Raw genomic sequence first — 17,814 nt, forward strand, 5'->3', positions numbered from 1 at the left:
GCCTTGATTAGTAAAGAATATTAAACTATTCTTGAAACCAAGTGAAGCTCAACATTAACCTATGATTGCATGACAACTAACTGTGTGAATCACTTGGTTCTAGGTAATGCAGAAGGACACCATAGTTCAATATGCAATGTCAATTCATATGCATACGACATCAGATGAAGCTAAATAAACCAATCAGGTTTGCATTTTTGTTAGAGGTTTGCATAAACCTATTAAATAAATGTAAACATGGTGGATTTTTCAGCTCTGCCCATTGTCCATGCATATAGAACACAATTGCACATGCATTCTTGATTCAGAGTGGCATTCACAAGTTTATCAAATCAATGGTATGATGTTAATCGAGAATTATTAATGGAATGAATGAATTTTACATATTAACAAGGAATTTAGATGTTAAGGGGAGAGTGGGGCCAAATGAGCTTCCACCTTCACCTGGTTGGCCCTGATTAGTAGAGAATATTAAACTATTCTCAAAACCAAGTGAAGTTTAACATTAACCTATGATTGCATGACAACTAACTGTATGAATCTATTGTTATTCACAGACTCATATTGCTTCTTGAATTATCAAAGTAAACATAAGAAATATTTTAGAGCTAATTATAACTAGAGAAGTTGGGTGCCCTATCCATGATTATTAAATCCATAAAAAAGGCATTGACTTCACCTATTGAGGAGGAATATCTTGATACCAAAGGAAAAACCATGCCATGACTAATAGATCCATACAAGAAGGCATTTACTTCACCTTAATAACCTACTTTGGAGACCAAAGGCGGTATAGTGATTATCTATTTGCAATGTCCCTCCCCATGTCCCTCTAGTGATCATGCATTCTTATCTGACCATATTCATCCTCCTCAATAAGACATCTATTGAAAAGAGTTCCCCAACCAAGTGTTCCATAAAACTCAACGTCCCATGTTGCAATGGGTGCACTTCTTCTTTCTCCAATGAGGAAACATGTTGCATTTAAGAACATCTCCTTCTCTTACTTCCCTAGAGCATCATAGCTAACTTTGGGCTTCTTTGTGAAGCCCTCATGGGGAATTTGGGAATACTTATTCAACATTTGCCACCAATTTTTGTTTTAATAATTCAACATGTCGTCTCAATTGTGATGGATTGTTCTAATGGATAGTCATCACTCCTACAACATTGGTCACATACCCATCATAATTGTGACAAACTATTTTGACAGGTAGTCATCGCTCCCACAACACCGTTGTTACACAACTGTCACAATTGGGATGGCAAACTGAAAGCTTAAGTCATCGTATTTGCGATGGTTTACTATTGCAATTATGATAGAGTGAAGATGAACTCTTGCTTTTTCCTTCTTCCAAGTTATGACAACCTTATCCATCACAATTGTGACAGAATCCCTTTCTGTTGTAATTTGCAACAACAAAAGTCTGAAGCCCTTTTGACAGGAGCCATTTTATAGTATTGTCCCATGGGTGATGGCCTATCATCGCAATTCAGACCCAAATGTAGTAGTGAATGAATCTTCTTATTTGTCCAAACCCACCTTGACTACTCTTTTCCATTCTTTGTGTATCCTAAATCAAAGCCCTAAAATTTGAGACCTACTCCTTTTACAGTCAAATCCCAACATATTTTAAAAGTAGAAGAAACCCCCACAAATATTAGCTAAATTATGATTTGGAATGCACAAACTGTATGCATCAATACAACAAACTCAATGAAGAGTGAACTAGGGGTACTAACAGTTGCACCTGAGCACCAAAATTCTTAAATCCTTAATCCTTCCTCTTCCTTGAAATGAAATGTGTGGATTAACAGTCATTCTATCCTCTTCATAAATTGGTCAATACAATGTGGTAGATGGGTCAAGACAACATTGTAGATGGATCACCAATTTTTACAACCTTTTCAATAATTATTTTTTCCCTATCAACGTAAGACATTGAGTTCCTCCACTACCTACTTTGCAGAATCCAATCTTTGCAACCTCATCACCCACACACTAAGCCTCTGCATAAATACACCAATATGTGATATATCATGAAACAAAGTCACTATGTTTTTCCTTTCACCCTGTGGTTTTTCTCCCATCTTGTGAATTGTGTAAGGCAATAATGGGATTCTCAATTCCCATTGCCAAGATAGGCACTAAAAAGAGGAAAGAAAGAAGATTACAACTAGGTGGTGTTAGAAAGTAATGTCCACCAAGATAACTGAAAAGGGGGGGGGGGGGGGGTGGTGTGAATCAGTTATTTGATCAATACAACTTTGATTAACATTATTAAATCTCAAACATGTGATCAATATCAACAACAACCATAACAAGATACACATACACAACAACACCACATGTGTTAACTAAGGAAACCCTTGATTAGAGAAAAAATCTCGGTGGGGATGGTACCCACAAAAATTCCTTGTAAGAGGATGGACTTGGTTAGGAGGCAATAAAATACATTCAATACATATTTGTCCATCTTAGGAGAGTTTAAATCCTTGTGAGGAGATTCTAACTTTGTTAGGAGTTGTAGAAGATAGAAGGACCCATTGTTCAAATTGCTTCAGGGGCAAGACCACTGAATTCACTATCCAACTGGCATTTGTATTATTCTTTTTAGAATACTTAAAAATACAACTAATCTCAAAAACTCATTCTCTTTCTCTATCCTCTTACTATGTCTCTTCCATACCAAACACTTCTTAGATCTCAATAGCATATCTGCAAACTTGCATCACAATAACCCCCTCAATCGCTTATTCTCATGTACCTCACACTTACTAATTTTTTCTTTCTATCTCAAAAGCATCTCATTTTCTATTTCACACCTCATCACAACGAAAATAATTTTCCTTTATATCAAGTCCTCAAAATAATTCACTATGTCAACCTTGAATCTTTCCAAATTACAATTACAATAGCACCTCTTAAAGATTAAACAATACATGCTATATTATATGTTTTCATGATTAAATAACACCATCAGCTTACAATCTTTACAAATATTTCATAGTGCAACCTCAAACTTTGCACACTCATTGATGTCATCATTAGGATGTCTTCTACCTTTGTCTAACTTCGCTCAACTAGTTTCTATCCCTATTAGGAGATATGATCCAATTACCATAAACCACTTATTAAGAACTATGTTTGTATACTGCTTTTGTATATCTCAAATAACTATCACCAGTCTTTTACTTTTTGCACACACTCTTAGCTACACCATCAGGACACTCTATAGAATACATTCCCAAGTGTGCTTTACCTCATCTTCAATCCTTGATCCATATAGTCTCAATCACTGTCTATTATTCTCCCAATCTTCTCAGTATGTTGACATCAATGACAAACATAATCATGATTGCAACATGTAACCATTATAATAGTCTCTCCAATGCTCCAACAATGCTAGGATACCTCCCCACAATAATATCATTAGCATTCATGTGAGCAATCTCCCCCTTTGGCATTGATGGCAACATAGATGAAAAATATCTAAGTTCCAAGAATCCAAAACACAACTTTGCTACTATTGCTGCTCTTTTCAAATTCTCTTCATCAATCAAATCTGAATATCTCAAGATAAATTCTTCATCAATGCAACTGCCCCCCCATCGATATACTTCTCCATTGACATCAATATTTTCTCCATCTCATGAACAAATCTCCCCCATTCTTAAGAGATATTTCTCTTTGCCATTCCTAGGAAATGTTTTTCATGCATTCTCTCCCCCATTGATATCAATGACAAAGGCATCATTATTTCAATATGTTGCTCAATATCTACAATCATCTCAAGTGTCCTAAGATACTATTTAATACTAGCTACCAAGAGTCCTTCATGACTCTTCTCAAATATAGATACCCCCCCATAGAGGAAGCATCAACATTCAATCCTAATTAAGAATAGTGCTCTGTACCATTGGGATAATGCAATCTCTACAACATCTACTCTAAAGTAGGAAGGGGTATAACCCCAAGAATACCTTACAAGTACTCAAATGTATCCTTAGGAAAAGGCTTTATAAATATATCTATAACATGCTCCTTTGTACTAACATATTCTAGACTGATCTCTTCCTCTACAACTTTCTCTCTCGAAACATGATACTTAATAGATATGTGCTTTGTCTTAGAATTTAACACATGATTCTTATACATACTCATTGTACTATTATTATCACAATGTATGATAACATGTTTTGAAAAATCTGTCCCAATATTCTTCAACATTTGTTTCATCCATGCGATGTGATTACAATTGTTTGTTGATACATATTCTACTTGTGTTGTGCTCTATGAAATATAGTCTTGATTCTTGCTTAGCCAAGAAACCAATCTTCAACAAGGAAAAATGCTCCACCATTTGTACTCTTTCTATCATCCATACTACTTGACCAATCTGCATCGGTATATGCACATAGAGTAAAGTCATTTGATATGTCATACCACAACCCAAAATTAGGTGTACCCTTCAAGTAGCTGAAAATAATCTTTACTATTGTGTAATATGCTTCCTTATGATCAACTTAAAATCTCATAACAATGCCAACTACATTAGCTATGTTTGGTCTTGTATAAGTCAAACATTTCAAGCCTCCAATCATAGATATGTATTTTTTTTTCTCAATAGTAGGAGTCTCATATTTGCTAGATAACTAGTGACCAGTTACCATAATTGCACGAATAGGCTAACAACTTTCCAAACCAAATCTCTTCAATAAGTTTTTCAAGTACATAGTCTGAGAAATGAAAATAACTTCATTGTTCTGCACAATCTGCAAACCCAAGAAGTACTTCATCTCACTAATCATGCTTGTCTCAAATTCCTTCTTCATTACATTAGAATTTTTTTCACTTGCTTAATCATTTCCTCCAAAGATTATGTCCTCCACAAATACCACAATAATCAACAGACCATTCCCAATTTCTTTTAGATGTAAGTTACTATTTACAGTACCTTTAGAAAATCCCATTTTTTCCAAATACTTGTCCAACCTTGCATACTAGGTTCTAGGTGCTTGCTTTAATCCATACAATACTTTCTTCAACTTGCATACCATATCTCCTTCGTCTGTCAAAGGAAATATTCCAGGCTCTCAAAGTATACTTCTTCAAGTTCTCTATTCAGAAATGTTGACTTCACATCCATCTGATACACTTTGAACTTCCTGTTAGTTGCATATGCCAAGAACATTATTACTACTTCAATTCTAGCAACAGGTGCAAATGTCTCCTCATAATCTAGGCTTTCTTGTTGTGAATATCCTTTACATACCAATCTTGCTTTTTTCTCACAACCTCACCTTGTTCATTCATTTTAATTTTGAAAACCCATTTAGTTCCTATAATATTTTTATCTTTAGGTTTAGGAGCCAATTCCCATGTCTCATTCTTCACAATCTAAGCTAGTTCTTCCTTCATTGCTTAAATCCAATGATAATTTTTGCAAGTTTCATCGGTACTTTTAGTCTCTACTTGAGAAATTAAACACAAATCTTCATGTACTATGTTTCTTGTCATAACTCCTCTATCTTTGCTTCCAATAATTTGACGAGTAGGGTGATTCTTTATTAAATTCTTATTTGGTATAACTGTCTCAACTCTTACTTTTGCTCTAGGTTCAAATATTGGTTCCTCTCTCTATTCCACAACTTGGATGTCATTCTGAAAATCATTATTAGTTTCATAAAATAATTCAACATTTTTTGGTTAGCCTTAGGATCAAATTATTCATTAGAATTATAATCAAGTATTCTTTCTTGAACTCCAAACTACTCATCCACTTTCACATTTGTGCTTTCAACAATAGTCTTAGTCCTCTGATTAAACATCTATAAGTTTTGATTTTCAATGAATAACCAAGAAACATACCTTCATCACTTCTTGAATCAAACTTACTAATATCATCATCCCTCTTGATATAACATTTTCTTCCAGAGATTTTAAAATACTTCATTGATGGTGCATGTCCAACCCATAATTCATAAGGAGTCCTATTTGTACCTTTCCTGATCTACACTTTGTTCATTGTATACACTATTATATTAACTTCTTATCTTGAGAATGTCTTTGATACATCATTTTCAAACATCATAGCTCTTGTTGCTTCTGTTATAGACATGTTTCTTCTCTTAGCTATACCATTTTTCTTTGATGTCTTAGGGGCTGAAATTTGCCTCTTAATATAATTTGCTTCACAAAAAGTGTTAAACTCATTTGAAGTAAATTCTCCACCTCTATAAGATCTTAGACATTTAATCTTCTATCCAAATTCATTCTCAACTCTATTCTTGAACAATTTAAACTTCTCAAATGCTTCATTTTTTTTTTTTAAGAAACACTATCCAGACCATCCTTGTAATGTCATCAACAAGAATCATAAAATACTTTTCACCGTAGAATCATCTTCTTTTTGTAGGAGCACTCAAATCTATGTGAATAATCTCCAACTTTGTTGTTGTGGTGAACTTCTTGCTAGGAATATTTTTTTAAATTTTGTTTGGCCATAACACATTCATTGCACACAACGTTAGTAGGCTTCACAATTTTAGGAAAATCCCTAACAACAAATGTACTACTTGCTTTCACAATATGAAAATTAATATGACAAAACCTTTGCCACAACCAATTGTTATCAACTTTAGCAACCAAACATGTCATCTATGTAGTAATCAAATGAAAAATATTACCTATGGACCTTGTGCAAGTGCCAATCATCTTGCCATTCTTATCCTTGATGATACATGTATTTTCTGTGAATTGTAATTGATATCCCTCATTAAACAACTGTCCAACACTTAGAAGATAATGTTTCAGTCCATCAACAAAATAAACATCATTTGTGTTAGTTTTACCATCAAGAGTAATACATCCTATTCCCTTAATAGGGTAAGCCACATTGTTCCCAACTCTAAAAATTCCTCCATCACAATTGTTGAACTCAACAAATTTATTATTATCACCAATCATATGATGTGAATAACCATTGTCTATAATCTAATCAACTTTCTTCTCAACTTGTTACACTAGGGCTTTTTCTTCTTTGACTTCTTTTTCAGGAGTTTCTTCTTTTATAGCAACAAATCCTAACACATCACACTTTCACTCATAACTCTCTCATTTACATACAAATATTCTCTAGGATTTCTAGGCTTAAAAGCAATCTCCACTCTAAGGAAATCTCCAGCTTTTTTCAAATTTATTTTTGTTGCTTCCAATCTTCCAAGAATATTCTCTCTAGGGAACTTCTCTATACAAGGTATTACTTGCTCAATCATCTACATGGTTGACTTGAATGCCGGTGTCAAAGTTTTTAAGATTTTCCATATGATCTCATCTTCTTCTTTTTTTCCTTCACAAGCCTTGATTCCCACAATTTTTTTTTAATATTCTACTAATATAAATTCTTATAGATTCATCTTCCATCATTTTAGCTTCTTGAAATAAACATATCCAATTTTGTAGTCTAACCCTTTTAGCATGTTTATTACCTTCAAAAGTAGATTCCAAAGCTTTCCAAATCTCACTAGATAACCCTAAAGAATATACCTAACTGTAATCACTTTCAGGAAGAGCTAACAAAAGTGATTCTCTGGCAAACATGTTATGCATGAACAAATCTCTTTCAACTTTAGTACACTCTTCAAGTTTACTTTCTTCAACCACAATTTTCTCATTCTTAGTCATCAACCAATATCCTGGACCCAGACATAGAAGTTGTGTCTTCATCTTCTCTTTCTAGTTGTCATAGTTAACTCCATCAAACTTAGGACTTTCTTTTCTAAAATTATCATGTAGTGCGTCTCCCATTTGACTTTTCTAAGCCATCCTGATGGATGCAACCTTGCTGATCTTTTGTTGTGATGGATCATGATTGTGACCCTGAGTGGTCTACACCGTCGAGGTGTTTGGATTTATGTTGTATCAGTTGCTTTGATTATGCTTTTGACTGATCTATGAGATTATGATGTGATTTATGGTTCACTGAGGTTTGTGCCAGTGGTTACCAGGATCGATGTGGTATCATGAGGTTGTTCTGTGATTACCTTGAGATGTGTGCAGAGATTGCACTGTGTACTTTTTACCATGCTACACGAGACTAGGTTCTTGTAGCAGTGGTTAGTCATGTTTTTGACTGTGTTCGCTTATGTGTTTTAAGTGCCTTATTAAATGCTTAAGTAATTAGAATGGATTGTTCTTGTTGGATTATTTGGTTATGTGCTGCAGACATTTACCTTGTTACATTTCTGATTAGAGAGATATTTGTTACTCATGTTATGTTTACATTTGAGAGGACTCGAGGGTCAAATGTTACACTTTGATTCCAGTATCATGGATTTTAGACTACTAAGTTGTTCAGTTAATCATATTGTATGATGATGCCATTTTGAGATGACAGTGTGTTTTATGATGATATCTGGTTATTTGGTTATCTGGTATTTGGACATACCTCTGATTTCGTTATATGATGGATTTAATGCTATGGTTATTTACTTCATTCTTGCATTGTTATGCTTTATGCGAACGTGAGTGATGTAAATAGATTATTTTAATATAATTAATTACATAGTTACATTAGGTGATTTAATGCATTTATTTCTTCGGCTATGTTATTATATGCAATTGCACTTGATCGTGTTGTTTAGTGTGCAGGATTTATATCCTTGGCAGTGGCACATGGAGTTAGTGATTCAGCCATTCATATTTTACCAATGTCGTCCTTATATGGTCGACGTATCCTTATTAAATGTTTAATTTAAACCTTTTGGTGATTATTAAATCCGAACTCATTTATGTGATTAGACTAGTAAGCGTGTCTGTGCATTTAGAGGTTCGCATTGTCGCGAAAGTTATTAAGGAGATTTATGTGTTTTTGGGTTTTTGGGCTTTTTAATTGATTTATTTTAATTTTTGGCAGCTTTGCCATAGATGAATTCCTATTTATAGGAATAGCCTGTTTTTGTTTGGGTCGATTCGGGGTTTAACTAGATTGGCTGGTTAAATGCCCTAATCGATTATTCACCCGAAAAGTGAATAAGTATCCAAAGAGGAATTTAATTCCTCACTTCTCACTTTCAAATTGGAAAGTTGGAGAGTAAAAACCCAAAATCCTCTTCATGAGGATTTACTGTTTTGTTCGTTGTGGGAGCTATGGGCGTGGGATCGTCGCGAGGTTGGGCTCATTGGATCCAGCTCGGGAAAACCTTGGATTGCCACGATTTCAACCACTTCTACGGGCGTTTTATTTTCTGGTTCAGTTTTCCATTTTGCCCTTTTGGCTGTGAGGTAGGGATTTCCTGTTTTATTGTTTCGGCTCCATTTCTGCTTCTGTTTTTGGTAGCCGTTTGTTTGGAGGCTGAGAACTAGTGTTCCCCTCCGTTTCTGTATGCTAGTTCTACCTGGTTGGGCGAGTATGAACATTTCCCTATTTTTTGGAATGAGGGTTTGGGATTTTACGCCGTTATGCTGGCCATTTTTGCATATGGTGTCTGATTCCATTTATTTTTGGATTTTTGAGGTTTTTGAACCCAAAGGCCAAATGGGTTTTAATTTTGAATTTTTTCTAAAATTTGGGGTTCTTACCTTGTTTTGCGTGCCACCTTGTTTTCTCAGATTTTCTTGGCACAATGTGGGTCATGGACCTGGATGATCCATTTGGATATTAGTCAGACCACTATTTCACTTTTATGTTGCATTAGGATGCGTGTTGCATCCGTACTCTCGACGTTGTGTTCGGTTGAGTGATTTTATACCTGTTGTTTTTGTGTCTTTTAGACCTTTGCTTTTGTTTCGTGAACGCTAGGATTCATGTAGAATCCATACTCTCAGATTGAGGCCGGTTGAGTAGGTTCATGATGTTTGGTCTTGTTACATCATTGGGATTCGTGTAGAATCCATACTCTCGGATTGAGGCCGATTGAGTGATTTCATGATGTATGATTTTATTGACTTTGAGATTTGCGTAGAATCCGTCCTTCCTGTGTTGCTTTCAGTTGGGTGTTTTCTTTGCATTGTGTTCTCATTCCTATCCTTGTGTTATGATCTTCGTGATGGTGGTGTGCCACACATGAGTACGTGCGCGTACATTTGTTGGGTGACTTGGGAGGCCCGATCTTCCGTGGATTTGCCGGAAGTTATGATCATTGGGGTTGGGATGGGAGTATGCATGCCCATAGGCACTTGTTGTAGGATGAGCATGGGTAGGGTAGGGTAGCATCTGGAGGGGGCTTCTATCTCGCAGCTCGAAGTTCATGGCATCAGAGGTTGACAAAGGATAAGAAGTTTTAAGCAAGTGATAACTAAATAAAATGTGTGATTGTTAATAAAACTTAAGATAAGTAAAATGTGTGAGCACCTGATTAAGTTTGAGGACACAATGTGTGAGAACTTGTTTAAGTTTGAGGACACATGATCTGAGCTTGGGCTTTTCAATGCCAAGCGACTCTCCAGGATGTTAGCCCCTACTTAGCAGCCTTTTGAGTGTCTGACCAGGGCCTGTACTCCTTGCATTGTCTTAGGTTCTTGGTTGCAACCATCATACTGTCTGGTGTGAGTGTTAGCCATGGATGTTGTGTTTTATGTGTGTTTGTGGTTGGATCATTATTTCCATCAGCACGACGGGTGTGGACCTACGGGTGCCACGTGGTTGGGAGGCGTAGCTACCTTCACCACTGCTAGGGATCGGTGTATAGAGATGATCTTTTGTCCTAGTGCAACCATTGCTGGATGTTTTCATTTGGTACTTCGAGTTTCAGAGTATGCTTTCTTGTGATTTATGCTTTCATTGGAATGCTTGGATATCATGTTTAGATGATGTTAGTTTACTTGACGCATTCCCTTATCATGATGTTTAGCATATGATTAGATGATGTTATTTGCTTTAGTAGTATATCTGTTGCTTACTGCTATTTAGCATGTGATAGGTGATGTTATCTATTGTAGGATTATCTTATGCGTTATCACTAGCATGTTAGATTTCCTTATGCTTATATTGTTGCATGTTTTTAGTAGTGACGTCCCTATTACGACAGTACCGACGATCTGGTCAATGGCTTAAGATGTTACATGCGGGGGATGGCTAGGATCCACGATGGTCTTATGATGCTATTGACAATTGGGAGGATCCGCGTACTTAGTTTGGTTGTTCAGCTCTTTGCGATGTTTATTTCAGTGTGTTCTTTGCTGCTGTAGTTTAGATGGATTGATGTTCTTCTTTTTGTGTTGTTCTTGCACTCGAGTGTTCATTCCTCGAGCCTTTATGGATCTGGTACTCCCTGGTGTGGAGGTTCTTTGCTCTTTTTTTTGGTCCTTTTTGCTTCTGGGAGTGTTTTCGTGTTTCTATGGGCGACATTTGTTCAGCATGGTGCGACACTTTAAAAAGTATCGCACGCCCATGCAAACTATGTCATACGACACTGTAAAGTATCGTACGCCTTCTTGAGAAATGTCGTACCATATTGGAAGAGTGTTGCACGCCTTCTTGGGAAATGTCATATGATGCTGAAAAGTGTCGCATGCCTTCTTGAGATATGTCGTATGACACTGTAAGAGTTTCGCACGCCTTAAGGAGAAGTGTCGCCCTCCCTTAGTAAAAAGTGTCACACGATTTTTGTGAAAAACTTGCGCGTGCTGGCAACAGGCACTTTTCTTCGTGATTCAAACTTTTTGAGAGTGGTTTTGGATACCCTTTTGGGCGTTCTTCAACCCTATGCTATTGCATTTTGAATTCTGTTGGTTTTTCTTGAATGCAGTTTTCGTGTTTCTGTTTTAGTCTCTTGGGGTTTAAAATATATCATTTAAGTATAAGTTAATTTCTTATACTTAAGATATATTTTAATATATGTGACAAATCATTTGAGATAGGTTTCAAATCTCTCAGAGATAAGTTATGGATTCTAGGAAATTTCAGGGCTTCAAAAATCCAAACTTAGCCAATTTTCAGGGCTTCAGGATTTCAGACTTAGCCAAATTTTAGGTTTCTACATTTTACCCCAGCTTGGTGTTTTGTTGATGAGTGGTTGTTTCTTGTGCCCTCATCAAGTGCATTGTCATTGTTGGCTTTGTTTGCATGTGTCAGTTTGGTAGTGCTGTTTGGAGATTCATTGGTTGTCAGGATTGTGGTGAAGTCTTCCGTTGCGATCATTGTGATCCCTGTATGATGTTGTCATGTGCATTCATACTTGTAAAAAAAAATTCTTGGCTTGATTTGAATCCTTGTTTCCAAGGATCTCTGGGCAGGGTATTACAGATCTACCATTGATCTCCTTAAGATGTTAAGCTTTTCCTTCAAGGACTTGATACTCTAATACCTTTTGGCATTAAGTTAGTATTGCCATTAGTGACAACACTTATCCATATCAATATAGCTATTGAGCTCAGCACTTAATTCTCTACTCTCATCAGGCATTCCAGTATTAACCAAGCTTTGAAGAGTTCAACAGTTTACACTGAGCAGATAGTGGCTATTGAGTGAATACAGGCAATATGGTTTCTATCGAGCTTCACAATGTCTACCGAGCAACAAGTTTGTGTCATGTAGATTCTGTGTAAATCGAGCATTGGGAATTAGTGTTTACCGAGTGAAGCAAAGTAAACTTAGTATCTACCGAGTGATACTACATCTATCGAGTCACCAGTGGTCATCGAGTTCAGAACTACGTCGAGTGATTAGTATGGACTGAGCCTTCACTTCTACCGAGTGCATGATGATGCCAAGTAATGTAGTGAACGTCATGTATTAGAAGGTCATCGAGTTAGTTCAGTGAACCCGAGTTTTTCACTATTAGGCCAACTTTGTAATGTATTTGTTTACTTATGTTTTGGCTGACCTTGAAGAATTTTAAATTTGAAAGGTATATTGTAATATATCATGTATGAAGAGATAGCAATGTAATGAGAAGTATATGCGAAAGATTATCAACAATAGTTCAAGGAACACAACAAGGTCAATTCAGAGGCAGAAAAGTTATATCTATCACATGAGGTGATAAATTCAAAAAGGGATCTTATTAGCAATCAGTTGTAAGCAGATCCATTGCTTCATCTTAACAAGTGAATCAGTTTTCTAAATCCTTTAACAAGGTAGACTTAACAGTCTTTGCACAAATCTCTTAATAGAGTGCATACTTCATTGTATGTTTGCAAATCCTCTAACAAGGTGGACCTAGCAATTCTTTGTGCTCCTAATAGGGTAGATCACCATAAGTGGTCAATGTAAGCCTTAACCAGCCAACTTTATGTTGCAGTATTGAAGTTTTGTGGGTATCATCCCCACCCCGATGTTACTTTCTATTTGAAAGGTTTTTGGGTCACCAAAATATTGTGTTCTTTTCTGTGATGAATGTTTTAACTTCCAGTATTAATGCATACAGTAGCATAGATTGGTTTAATTCAAAAGAAGAATTTAAGGTTACTAATTCACACCTCCCCTCTCAATAACCTATCATATATTGAATATTTGCAACAATACCAATTTTAAGAAAATAAAGTCCACCGAGATAATTGTTGGGGGGGCGAGGGGGGTTGGGGGGTAAATCAATTATCTGATCAATACAACTTTTATTAGCCTTATCAAATCTCAAACATGTGATCAATATCAATAATGACCATAACAAGATACACATACATAATAGCACCAAACATGTTAACTAGGGAAACTCTTGATTAGAGGGAAAACCCCAGTGGGGATGGTACCCACAAAATATTGTACTAATATATAAGTTCCTTGTAAGAGGATGGACTCTATTAGGAGCCAATGAAATACATTAAATACACACCAGTCACTGTTAGGAGATTTTGAATCCTTGTGAGGAGATTCCAACCTTGTGAGGAGATGTAGAAGGCAAAAGGACCCAACTGATTCAAGGGAAGGACCATCGAACTCAGTATCCAACTAGCCTTTGTATTATTCCTTTCAAAATAATTAAAAATGCAACTAATCTCATCAACTCATGCTCTTTCTCTATTCTCTTACCATGACTCTACTATACCAAACACTTCTTAGATCTTAATACCATATTTGCAAAATCGCATCACAATAATCCCTTGGATTGCTTACTCGCATGTACCTCACACTTACAATTTTTTCTTTCTATTTCAAACGTGTCTCATTTTCTATTCACACGTTATTACAAGGAAAATAAGTTTCCTTTATACCAAGTCCTCAAAATAATTCATTCAATCAGCCTTGAGGCTTTCCTAATTACAATTAAAATAGGACCTCATTAAGATAAAACAATACACACTATATTATATATTTTCATGACTACATCACACTGTTAGCTCATAGTCTTCATAAATCTTTCACATGTATGACCTAAAACTTCACACACTCATTGACATCATCATCAGAGTGTATTCTACCTCAATCTAACTCTAATCAACCAAATTCTATCATTGTTAGGAGATATAATACAAGTACCATAAACCACTTCTCAAGAACTCTCTCTATATATTGTCTTCTGCATATCTCAACTAATTGTTACTAGTCTTCAATTTTATGCACATGCTCTTAGCCATGTCATCAAAACACTCTATGGAACACATCCCTAATTGCACTTGATCTCATCTTCAATCCTTGATCCATACAGTCTAAATCATTTTTTGCTACTCAACCAATCTTCTTAGTATGTTGACATTAATGACAAACATAGTCATGAATACAACATGTAAACACTGTAATAATCTCTCCAATGCTCCAACAATGCTAGGATAATCCCCCATAGGAATATCATCAATATTCATGGTAATAGGTGGATATGCAAAAAAATACACCAGATTTTCATGTTGAATGACATGTTCCAATTACGTTTATGGTTGTCTCTTCTCTACATTATTTCCTGTCCCCTTTGTTTATTCTTAGAAATAAATATTTAAATGTTTTTTTTGGATAACAAAAGGTGTGCAGTGATATTTTCCTGACATGAATGTCTGATGTCCAACATTGAAATACAACGAGCATCCTCACACAAGATGTTCTATTAACTAACTACTATATTTAGACAAATATTATTATTTTTAACTATTTTGTGTGGATTTTATAAACTTATATTTAGCAAGGTAAACTTCATGTAAACACATTTTTTGTGTATAACTTATAGATGTTTATATAAGAGTTGTAAATTGTTTAGGCATATTAAGATTTATGTTTAAAATGTAAATATGTACATTTTGTAATATAAAAAATTAAATGATTTATCATCAATTTGATTGGTTGAAGAGTTTAACTTATTTTTTAGGGTTTAAAAAAAAAAAATAGAGATAAGTACTTTTTAAATAGTAAAAACATTAGAAATTAATGTATTATGTACTAATATTTAATACAATGCATTCACTTTCATTACATAGAAATTAGCACTTGTACCAAATGGTTATGTCAATAATAAGATATATGTATAGTAAGATATTAAATGATACAAATATAAGGAGTAGTTAAAAAATTTATGGCATGCCATAATAAACATAAACCAATAATTTAGATCCTTATGATAAGTTCTTTGGCATCCTTTAGTGTACCCTATAGCTCTTTTTTACAATATAAGGGGAACATAAACTTATAGAATCGATTGCATTGAATGTGTGTGGTCTTGATCATTGATGTACCTTCTTTCATAGGGTTATAATTATAGTTAGATATAGAATTAGGCTTTAGGTTAGTGCTAGGGTTGAATGTAAAAATATGGCTAGATTAAGGGTTAGTTTAGGGTTATGGTGTGAGGCTTATGATTATAATTAAGATTATAAATCAAACCATAACTAAAATAAAACTCTAACCCTAATATAACACACTAACTCTAACCAAGTCAATAAGCTAGAGGACACCTCAGAGGATAAGACTATTCAAGATCTTGGATGATAAGGAGGAACATGCTGATAGCTAGGTAGGATTGGGCAAGAGAACTAGATCTAGCTTGAGGAAGATGGCTTCTACTACCACTACAAAGATCAACCATATCAAGATAGTGGCTAAGAGGATGGATAAGCTAAAGTTAGAGGATGTTGAGCTTCTTAAAACTTTGGGTGAGTTGGTATTTTTTTTGGGTTTTGTGCTTATTGTATTCTTTGGTCTATTGGGTCTTGTCCTTCTATTGCTATATTTTCTTGGTTGGCTTTTTATTTTTTGATTGGCCTTGTTCTATTATGTTTTGTCTCATCTTTTGGGCTGTAATGTTTTAATTCTTTAGTCATATTTTGTAAAGGGTTTTAGGACCCCTTCCAAACATGTTTTCTCTTAATAAAACACACACTAGCTCTAACTATGCTACTAACAAGAGAGCCAAATTTAATCTTAAATGAACCATAATGCTAACTATGTTCTTAGTTTTCTCTTCAAGCTACTAGAATAGCTAAGGACATGGGTATATCTAATCTTCAGCTGGAATGAGACTCAAATAATACTATCAATTGTTTAAAGGGGATATCAAAATCCTTATGGAATATTGCTAATATAATACAAGAGACAAAAAGTATCCTTAATACTTTGAAGAATTATTTTATCTCTTGTGTTTGTTACAAGCATGAGTGCTGATGATATTCCTATGGGGGAGAATTGAAAATATATTATTATGATGATATGTTACATTCATGACTAAGTTTGTCATTAATGTCAACATAGCAGTTTTATGTGGTATTTGACAAAAAAACAACAGAAAGATCAAGTTGGTACAGATGGCTAGTTGAGTATTATAACTATCCAAGGTTATGGGAGATACTTCTAAGTATCTGGTATATACAGTTAACATCACAAGAAGAAATGATAAGTCTAGAATAAGTTATGTAAGTTTTGGTGATGTCTATTTTGAGATAGAGTTTATAGAGGTATGTTTTGGTAAATTTGTTATATCTCTTAGCAGAGTTGATAATCTGAGGATCAAGGTTGAGTACATGAAGAATACATGTTGATGATGATGTGGCTAAGTTCACTCGTCATAATATTTCTTGTAGGGAAAGTTATTGAAGTTGCAAGGTAGAAGATTTATCTTATCGCTAAGTGTAACGTGTTCTTAATGTGGTCCTATAATAATTAATTGAGAAGGTATAACAACCAACTCAAGGAATTTTTTTGAGGACTCGGTATAAAGGAAGGACATTTTCCTTTATCATATGACATGGCTTATTTTTGATGTTAAGTAGGAGTAAGAGCAGAATGCAATGTTAAGCAGAGCAATGCAAAAGTGAAGGAAACTTCATTGCCGAGGTTTTGCTGAGTGATCTAAGGCTTGATATTTGGATCCAAGGTTCATGACCTAGTCTATAAGGTCTGACAGTAATTGGTTTGGTTGATGGAACAAAGGAAAGAAGAACATAACAATAAACTGCATGTTTGAGTAGTGAGCTCTTCTTGTAGTTGAAATTGCATGTTTGGGCAATGAGCTCATCTTGAATACATTGTAATACAAATCCTAATAGGGTTGGCACAACTCCTAATAGGGATTCAAAGTCTCCTAATAGGGACTCTATGTACTAAATGTTGTAATAGACTCCTAATAGGGTCCATCCTCTAAAAAGGAATATTTATATTAGTACATCATCTTGTGGGCATCGTTCCCAATAGGGTTTTCCCTCTAGTCAAGGATTTCCCTAGTTAACATATCTAGTGTAATTGTCTATGTGCATCTTATTATGGTTGTTGTTTACTTTGGTTGAATAGTTAAGTTTTTTTTAAAGAAGATGAATGTTTTAATTGTCAAATAACTGATTCACCTCCCACCCCCCACACCCCCCCAAGTTATCTTGGTGGACTATTTTTTCTAAGAGTGTTTACTAAGAGTCCAACCAAACTGTTGACTTTATTGCTAATGTGACAGCGAGACTCA

This window comes from Cupressus sempervirens, chromosome 2, assembly GCF_028749045.1.
Source record: "Cupressus sempervirens isolate cs-2001-9-10 chromosome 2, ASM2874904v1, whole genome shotgun sequence".
Taxonomy (NCBI): Eukaryota; Viridiplantae; Streptophyta; class Pinopsida; order Cupressales; family Cupressaceae; genus Cupressus; species Cupressus sempervirens.